The sequence below is a fragment of the Centruroides sculpturatus genome, unplaced genomic scaffold (genome assembly GCF_000671375.1).
Source record: "Centruroides sculpturatus isolate CEXI.00-Female unplaced genomic scaffold, Cexi_2.0 scaffold189, whole genome shotgun sequence".
Lineage (NCBI taxonomy): Eukaryota > Metazoa > Arthropoda > Arachnida > Scorpiones > Buthidae > Centruroides > Centruroides sculpturatus.
This window is the reverse complement of record NW_019384395.1, coordinates 873759-884660: the sequence shown is the minus strand read 5'-3', so window position 1 is coordinate 884660 and position 10902 is coordinate 873759. Positions and strand designations below refer to the sequence as shown.

General features: G+C 28.7%; 1 long non-coding RNA gene across 1 annotated transcript in view; it reads left to right on the top strand.

The window, feature by feature from the left end:
* Positions 1–5124: 5124 nt before the first annotated feature.
* The window catches only part of LOC111618347, a 13575-nt gene continuing 7797 nt past the window's right edge, over positions 5125–10902 (top strand). Inside the window, exons 1-2 of the long non-coding RNA XR_002755566.1 lie at positions 5125–5225; positions 10649–10727. This is a non-coding gene — a long non-coding RNA (uncharacterized LOC111618347). The remainder of the gene's footprint in view (positions 5226–10648; positions 10728–10902) is intronic.

The following is a 10902-nucleotide window of genomic DNA, read 5'->3' as shown; positions in this document are numbered from 1 at the left end:
ATATATTTATTATTAAACCATTAAGTATTATTCAATAGAATTAATTTAAAAAATACTGCATTATTGAAGCATCTATAAGGTAATATTTTGAATCATCAGTGCTTATGTTATAAAACTGAAGGAAAAAATTAGGAATTAATGAAATGGTTGAGAAATAATTTTAAGGTATGACCTACATACATCTTCGTTTGTGAGTAAACATTATTAAAATTTATATGTGAAATTATTACTTTGTAGAGACTATTAAAACACAGTTTACATTAGAAGTATTTTATGAAGAGGTAGTTATTAAAATATCTTTTCGACAAGGTATTTAATTTTACTTTTTTATTTTATTTTATGAAAAATGTTTATATACGCTACAAACTTACGATTTTAATTTTACACTCAAATTTTTCGTTAAATTAAAACACTCGAATAAACAAAAATAATCGTGTTCTATACATTTTTAACTTACTTTCTAAATATTTTATTTTTAAAAAGCTAAGATTTATTGAATAAAAAGGAACAAAAAAATGGGTAATGCAATGCGTGCTCAGCACGTGTTGAGCAAATTAAATGCTAAATACGCTGAGCAAATGAGTAATGGAAATATTTTAAACTGTTAAAAATAATTTTTATCGTCTTGATGATGATATTTTTCTTACAATATCACAAAAATCTATCGCCATAATTTACTTTAAAGTGAAAAAATTTTATTCGTCTTTGAAACACCTTTGCTATGCCTTTAAGCAATCGTTCCTCTTTAAACAAATTTCCCACCCTCGAGTTAAATGGAACTGCCCAAGTGCTGGGCATTCTGTGGTCCATGGGTATGTTCTCCTCGCCATATGCCGGACAGTTTATAAACACGTTTAACATAATATAAAGACAAGCTTCCAGCATAACTTTACTCAATGGAGTTTATACGTTGAGAGCGATTGCCAGAAACGAAATTAGTTTCCTTGAAATATTCAAAACACGATAGAAACGAATAGGCCATACAGCTTAATAAATTCACTTCACTCGAATTTATCAAGCAATGACTGACAGACAACTATTTGACTGAATGTTTAAATTTTAAGAGAAATTAAATACCTGCCGGTTGATTCATTTCAAAATAAACAGTAATAAGCAAATATGAATGATCGAATGAATTTTCTCATTCTTTACAAACGCCTTCCAAGAGGAATTTAAATTTGGTAATATTGAGATATTGAAAGCCATGTTTAAATATATAGAACGGCCCAAAAGTCAGTTAACGACTGAAAAGGAGAGTTTAGATTGCTGTTTTATTCCGTAATCAATTTTACCGATTATTTGATTTAATTTGTTACAAATAAGGCAGCAATTTTGGTACAATCGATTACAAAATAAAACGGCAATTTTAGCACAACTGGTTGCAAATAAGATAATTTAATTTGTTACGAGGCGTACCAAAACTGGTAGAATTTGATACAAATAGCACAGTAGTGGTACCACTTAACTCCAGATATCAATTTTGTAAAAGAAAACGTGTTCTAAACTCAGCTTACCATTCGTATTCCCATTTGTACCTACAACACAAGCAAAGCATAGCTCAGTTAACCGACTTTTGGATCATCCTATATATATATAAATAAATTCTCAATCAATACGAACAAATATTCATAACTTTAAGCTTAAATAAAGTCATTAAACTTTAAGGTAACCTATCTTATTCGTAGGTTTATTCAAAAGCATTGCAAACTTTAGTAAATCGATCTTCAAAAAATACGTATGTATTCTTCTATGACGACTGACATTGATCGATTCTTTGACTGACAACTTAAAAATTTATTGATATAATACAGTAATAATCTAGGTTTTTAAATATTTTAAAACTAATTTCGATAGTAAAGGAATATATCTTCATAACAACTAATATAAACAAACATGTCATTACTTAAAATTGATTTACAAGAAGGCATACATAGCCTATATATATATATATATTAATGGAGGTTACAAAATTATACTTAAAAGGATTAATATTCATCGCCAAATATTTAGAAAATATTTACACGAGTTCTTCGACAGTACCATATAATTTAGAAACTACAGTATATGATATATAGGATGAGCTAAAAATCAATTAACCATTGTAAAGACTAAATTACTTTCTTCTTTAAATAATTAGTCGTGTTTTTATTATGTTTCCATCAATTTTGTAAGCAAAACACGCTATTCTGATCTGTTTTCGATTCATATTTACAAGTATATCTGGAGCAAACAACGAAACAGAGTTAACTGACTTTTGAGCCACCCTGTATTTTGCGTCAAACAGACCAATCTCACTTGGTGCATAACTGTAAAAATTAATTTGGGCATATATTTTTTGTATTTTTTAAATTGCTGAATTCTTGTATTATTAAATTTTGTACCAAATAATTAAACCGCACTTGGCACTAATTACTCATAGAATTAATTTATACCAACTCATTTTGAACTTATAATATTCTTTTACATTCTTCTACATGTATTCTTATCTGATAACTATATATAAACAAGCTCAAGAAAAGATGCAAGTAGGATCGTTTTGCCAGGCTCTGAACAAAGAGGAAATACCAAATTTAATCTTGTGTGTAATAAATAAATACAAGAAACTGTTACAAATTAAAATTTCCTCTATTAAATCTGTTTTATTTATACATTTTTATAGATTTCACTAAATTTGTCAAAACTCGGACTATGTCTCATCTCTCAGGCCCTGCTTATATATCAAATTCTGAAAATCAACGAAAAATATGTGAAAGAATTCATCTAAATAATATCACAAATGAAAATCCAGTAATAAATTTAACAATGTTGAAGGAAGATAAGGGATTTAGAAATTTGTATTTCTTTTTTCTTAAATATTACAACAGCAAAATTAATGTAAAGAATGGAAAAATATGAAATCATATTTTAAAAATCCGAGCTGCTGGCTGCTGCTTTTCCATATTTTTATACCTTTGGTAGCATTTTAATGTTCTAACTTATTTTAGCAAACAATGAAAGCTATAACATGGGATTAAGGAAACCAAACATTTCATAGTCTACAACTCCAATTAGATTGTGGAGAAATGAAATTTGGAACTCTGCCAGTCAACACAGGCACACACACACACACACACACACACGAGTTTAGTTTCTTCCCAAAAAATCGTTACAAACGTATTTTTAAAAATCAAACTTTAACCATACTAGATTGTTACTAAATGAAGTTTGATTTCATTAAATGAAATTTTCGTGTATTTTTTATCCTCCCTCTTCTCCTCCTTTCCTTCATTTAATTTTACTTAATCTGTTTTGATGATATCTACATTATATTAACAAAAATCTGAGATTGATGTGGTTTGGTCTCTTGTAAAATTTCCTTTGTATGTATTGTGTGTGTGTGTATATATATATATATATATATATATATACACACACACACAATACATACAAACTGTATATATATACAGCAGATTTTTATGTGTAAGAATTCTTGTTGTTTCCTCATTCTAAATGAATTTTTCATGATAAAGATGGAAGCTAAGATGAAAAATGTTACGTGTTTTAAATTATAATAATCTTTAATTTCACTTATAATATTCTTAGAATATATAAGAATAAGATTAACATTAAGATATGTAAAAGGCAACACAATGTCAAGATGAGCAATAGCTAAAACATTATTATGATGAACAAAAGAAATGGGAAAGTTAGGATAATGTTAGAATATAAGAGAGTCACAAACAACTACAAGTCTGTTGACGTTAATCATTGGAAAAATTTTAAAAATTAAACCATTTATTGAGACAATAATTAATAATTTCATAAATTTAATGATATATTCATTACATCTTACAAAAAAAATCTAAATATAACAAATATATTTCACTCAATTCATTAAGTTTGCTTAAATAGAAACATACCTCCTAACATACATCCGTTTGTCTGATGAACATCTAAAAATGTAACACGTATAATGAATTATATCTTGATACAAGTAAAAATAGTTTCTAATTGTATTGTTAAATATGGTGCTTGTAATGATAGATTCTATATTTGGTCGATGAGCAACATAATATTAACTCGTAGCCCTTCATTAAACTTAATATAATTAACAGAATAATCTTAAAAGTATTATTTATAATTTTAAAACGCAATTTAAAAAATTTTTTGCTTTAATATATTAATTTTCGAATTTATTGGCATATGATTCAAATGAAACGTTAATTTCAATATTTGGCTATTTATAAGAAGATATTTAAATAGTTAAAGTTAGCAAAAATAAACAGATTATTAAAAAAAAAAATAGGAACAGATTCTAAAAATTTGGCACAATCTCAGCAAAATGGACATAGATTTTATCAAAAAATAGGCAAAGACATCAGTAAATAGACAAGATCTTAACAAAACCCAGCATAGATCTTACAAGTTAGTCATCAGCTCCGTACGAAGCTCCAATCAATCTGATCGCAACTTACTGTTTGTAAGAATTTAGCATTTAAAATAAATATTCTATCATATAATTACTTTAATCATTTTTAAAAAAAAATAATTAAGCACGTAATTATGAGACATTAAGTCAGCGATTTAAAATAAACTTCAAATTAAAAAAATATCAGCGAGATTGTTATCGATATCAAATGATATTCACAGCAGATTGGCATTTTTATTTTACTCTTTTAACACTTTGATAGTAGTAAATTAAGAAAGATATTAAGTTTCCATTTACAGAAATCTTATCAAGATAATTACAGCATGATGTAATTTTCACTTTTTAAATAAAATAAAAGGTAAAAAGAATAGAAGAAAGAAGAAACAATTCGCTAAACAAAATAATTAAAAACTAAAGTTTTATAAAATGAAATACATTATAGTTTTAATTTAAAAATTTTTACTTTCGTTCGTTTATTTCTTTTGAGAGAGAGAATTTTTGAGAAAACAAAAGTTTATTTTTATTTTTTTTTATTTTTCAAAAAATGAAATAACACTTCTAAAAATAGTTTTATAAACGAAAATTAATTGTAAGAGAACAATTTAGCAAACAAAATTTACTCGAATATTTCTTAAGTAAATATTGTTCTATTTATTTGCTTGTTTATTTAAATATTTCCTGGAATTAAAAGATTCTTTTATTTAAAACGTCTCGTTCTTTACTCGTTGCGTAATATGATAATGAGATGAAGAATTATGTTTGGAATTTTAAGAATTAAATAGTGATATGGCAGCGTAGTTACTGTGGGAGCTTACGAGTGAGTAGAGTTATGATTAGTCTAGAGTTCTATGGGATCGCCCATAGAATCTGGAATGTGTTGTAATAATATCCTTGTATCTACGAATGAGTAATATTATGGTAGCATCCTTATGAGTGAGTTGTGTTAAGATAAAATCCTTGTGCGTGTCACTTCATGAGTAGTATTGTAATAACATCTTTACAGGAATGTACGATTGAAATACCCACTAGGAATCTTCGAGTGATTACATTTATAGTATCATTCGAATAGAATCCGAGAGTGATTAGTGAATACAGTTATATCCTAATAAAAATCTACAAATGGGTACTGATGTGATAATAGCCTTAGAGAATGCCACAACTAAGTGTTTTATTATAACATCCTTATAGGAATCTACGAGTTGGCAGTTTTATATTAACAACTTCACATAATCTATGAATAAGCAACACTATTGTATTATATAATAGAGAGTTGCGAATAACTAATGTTCTAGTAACAAATTACAATACAAGCTTACGAATATATAGTGTTATAGTAGCTTAGAAATGTTTAGATTGTGCACACGACTGTAGAAGATATAACCATTAATTCATTTTTTCTATATATGACTGGTTCTTATAACACTAACATGAAGGATGTTGAACGACATGACATCTATGTCGATAACTGTCACTCATTTTATTGTGTGGATTTATGAAAGATGCATTAGTTTATCAATCCTTACTCGCGTTATTTTATTTTATTTGGCATAGGATTACAATATAAAACACTATTTTAAGTTGCTGCCGCTTAAATTTTTCCAGAAAATTAAATCCGATAATTGTTCACCAATTCGAAAACAAAACAGTGTAAATTAAGAATTAACGCTATTAACTTGCAATGGGAACAATTAAGAGTAGATCGGCTCGTCTATCCGTTAGAAAATCTTAAAATTTTCTAGATTTATCTTCGCCTTTTCTTTAATCAAATAAAGAAATAATGAAAAATAGGAAGTAGATGTGCGTTTGGTTGGATAATGTTAAAATATTTGAAAGGATAAATGCTAAGGATCACGATTACAGTTTGAGATTCAACTTTATTCTGTCAAAGAACCGATTTAGTCAGTCGAAACACAATTCTGATACATTAGCAAATAAGGACTAACCTTGTCAGCTACACACAACTGGTGAATACAAACTCGGTCCATGTCTGTCAATCACCAGATTCTATCAAAAGTAAACCTTTTCCTTGGAATTTCTTATTCTTTATTTTAATATTTAATAAAATTATTTTAAAAATAAATATGTTTTAATGTTAAAAACTTCAGAAAATCTTCTTGTCCTATTTAATTTCCTTTAAAGGTGTTTCTAGAGTTTGTTACCAGGTGCATTGACCTGTTATTTCAATCCAAATTAGCCAGATAGAGTATTGTTTGAAGTGGAGGAAAAATAAGTAGGTCTCAATGGCAAAACAAGGACAAACACAAATGCCACAGTTACAGAAATATCTTCAAATTTTCATTCAAAAATAACCCAATTCTTTCAAAAAATAACTTTTTTATTCTCTAAAAATAATCCCGAAGATTATTCAACTGTAATGATTTTTCTCTTCAAATTTTATGCCTACAGAGTATTTAATGAGGCCTTCTAATCAATAACATATTTCATATATTGAAAATACTGACGAAATATGTAGTATTACAAACTATCCTAAATAACCTTATCTTATTAAACAGCTTGTGGATATCTTTCTAAAAATAGCTGTTCAAAAATATAAATTTTTATATGTTAAAATGAACTAAAATCCATAACATTTAAAGTTACAACTCAATTTTAAGATCTAATAAACTTCTAAATCTTAATTATTTAAAACAATTTAATATCTAAAAGCGTCAACCTATATTAAAAAACTAATTTCTTAGCATGCTTTATAAATTCCTCAACATCCCTGTTGATGCTTCAACTTTGACAACTCAGCTCTTAAAAGTTTTTAAATTAATTTTAAATTTTAAGATAAAAAAAATTGGGCCTTTCATTTAAAATTATGCCCTATATTAGAAAATCGTTATGCCTCTTAACATGGAGGCATAAAACTTCCATAATGACTAATGAAGGACGTAAGTTATTAAATTACTGACCGAATGGTTGCCATTATAAGATTACCGTTAATGGTTAAACCAACCATTTTAACGATATTAATCTCGTAATGCCTTATACAATATATGTAATTATTTTCTTTGTGTAGTAAATGGACGGGATCAATATTCTTAATTGAAATTTGGAAATTAAGTAATTTATCCCTTGTATTGGATTTATTAAACAGTAAAAGTGGGTAAAGGGAAGAGGAAGGGGAAAAAATCTTTTGTTCTCAACATTTTAATCTTGTTTAGAGTTATAATTTTCCAAAGCGTTATTTTCCTCACTAATCTTTAGAGAGATAAAAAATTCTGTCAGTTAACATCTCAAAATATCAGTTCTAGTGTCAAATATATTAAAATCTGTCAGTCTTACGCCTGCACTGCATCATTAATCTGGCATCATCAGGGTTTGTCAGTCATAATCATTAATCGGTATTGCGACTGTCATAATCTATATTCCCAATGCCGTCAGTCATATAAGCTTCCGGTATTTTCTCAGTCATATTCGATGTTCTATTTCCGCTGTTTTATCAATCATACTCAATATGATCAACAGAACAATATTTCAACACCTGACAATCCTTCTGTCAGTCATGTTAACACCTGGCATTTCTGGAAACACAGTTATTCTATAATATCGATATATACACTATTATAGGACAGTTGAAAATACAGTTTTCAAAATTATAAGTGTAAATACTCTACTAATATTATAATACAATTTTTCATTCTGTCATGATTTAGAGTTAACCTGGCTTCACCTTATCTTGAAAAGAGTCATAGATTAGAGTCATCCTATCTGAGAATGGACACTCATATATTAGAATATCCTGTATGAGAAGTTATAGATTAGAATCATATCTATCTAAAAATAGATAAGTTAGACTCATATAGTCATAATCATAGATTAGAGTCATTTTATCTAAGCAGAGATATTAGACAAATCTTTCTGAAAACAGATAGCTTAGTCATACAGAGAGAGAGGAGAGAGACATCCTATTTGAGAAACAATCAACAGAGTTTACCTATAAAAACTCCTCTCCCCTTATTAATTTTATTACTCATTAATTTAAACTGTCATTCCTTATTCTTTGCAATTTCACTAGTCATTATATTATTATAATAATCTAACAATCATAACATCAAATGCACCTTAACTAATGGTTAGAGATTTCAGACAGTGTGTCATCATAACATCAATAAATCCACTAGTTTCACATAAATTTAACACCTATCCTTATATTATTAATTTAAGGGATTTGGGATTTTTCTAATTTCATAACTTTTTACATGATATTATATTCCTACTCTATTTTATTTCTGAATTATTTGTGTCCATAATAGGAAAATTGATGTTTAAACCGAAATCTTTGGATGTCTCCATATTACATTCGTGTGTTTATACTTCCCCCAATTATCAACACGTTAAATCCTATAGAAAACTGGAAAAAATCTCATCTTGGAAAATTTCGACACCTTTCCGCATTTACCATTCCAACAAAACACAGACTTTAAGCTCGGTACTTTATAGTACCCCCTTATCGATATATAACTCCTATACGGTATATCAGATTACGTCACTTTTTCAATTTCTCCCAAACGGTGTAAGAAGGAAAAAAGGAGGAAGAGGAGGAGGAGGTGGAGGAAGACGAGGGGGGAAAAATTCGATCTAGACCTCATATAATCGAAACGTAGACGGAGTTAAGCCAAACGCACGAACGGGCCGATCGGACCGTGTGATAATATGTTCAGTTCTGTACAGAATCGTACGACAATAACACCCTTCTCCCCCTTGCAAGGGACAATGGCTGCAATGAATGATGGGTAAAAAGAACTCGGCCCCCTTCCAGGGATAACATCGATGCCATAATCCTATCAGTAATACTCTAGTTTTCGATTAACGCTATGACTCACCACCTTTACCTAGTCATATCTTTTAATAATAAACACCAACATGGTATATCTTTAACTAAGGAAGTTCATTAACCTAAGCCAGTTAAGGTCGCAATAAGCATTTAGTTCGTTAGGGCTAACGTACTTTTACTAGAGAAAACAGCTCGGGGCATAAGACGTTAAGCCTAACACAACTCACCTCAGACGTGACGTAACGTAAGTCTGTAGTCCCGAACAGTTGTTGATGTCAGTCTGGTCTCGTAAGACGTAAACTAATGCAAGAAGGAAAGTCCATAGTATACGGTGACTGACATTAGGCACCGTCAGCAACGTAATGAACTCGTTACTGATAGAACGCTGCGCTTTACGTTCGTGGCGCTGTCGTCGGTGTCTGGTGTGATGCACGGAAAATTAAAGCGGCGTCACATCGAGATGGCGTCCTCCTTCGACGCCACAACGGCTCCATCTGTTGTACGCTGAAGAAAATTGTTGCGTTAAATTGTCATTGGTTAAATATTCTCAAGTCGTTATTGGTTAATTGTCGGCCTTCGTTGTCATTGGTTCAATGTTCGTACTGGTTAATTGTCTCTTTTTATTTATTATTGGTTAAATAATCTTAGTTTATATCGTTATTGGTTAAAAAGTCTTTATGCATCAATTGCAAAATTGATTGCCGTTGGTCAAATAATATGACATCTAAATTATCATTGGACAAATGATGTTAATTTTAATAAATTGTCATTGGTTTATATGGTTTTAATCTTCATTGTCATTGGTTAATTATCCATCTCATTATCATTGACCAAATAATTTTAATCTAAATTTGCTATTGGCCAAATAACCTTAGTCTAAATTATCACTAGTCAGGTAGATTAACTGTCGAATTTCATTACTATTAGTTAAACAATTTTAATCAAAATTGCTATTGATCGAACATTCTAATCACATGAATGATATAATTTTAACCGGTGCGTCTTTTAAAATAACTTGGCATTTAATTAAATACAAAATTGTCCTAATTAAATGCCGAGTTGCCAAAATATTATGAATTTTGATTCGTATGCTTTGTTATTCCGAAATTTAAGGAAAAATATTGTTTGTGCTTTTATATAGCGGGTAGTCCAAAAATCAGTTAACCGTGTCGTTTGTTGCAAGATACAATTCTGAATAGAAATCTTTTAGAACAGTGTGTTTTTCTTTTACATAATATGGCAACAATTTAATCACTCAATAATTAACTGACTTTTGAACTACCTGTTTAGCTATCGATCTGTATAGCTTTTACACGAAATAATTTCCGTTTGAAAAACTAATATATTTGAAATAAAATTTTATTCATTTATTTATTTCTTAATCTTTATAATTGATTTTTATGAAGTACTGTACAATGTATTTGTAAATTGTATAAGAAAAATTTAATATCTTATTAAAGGTTCTATTGGCTCAGATAGAGAGGCTAACAGGGTTCAAACACAGAAAAGTCCCGTGATCTCCCTTGTTATTATCAACAGGTAAGCATGATCAGGAACCCTTAATATAAGAAAGTCCCAAAATTAACTCTTTTACATAAAAATATTGATACAAAAGTGATATAAATTAAATTATCTATTGATGAACGGTGAAATTTTTTATTTCATTTGTTTTATTGAGTTTATTCATATATTTATTTAAAATATTACAAAAAAA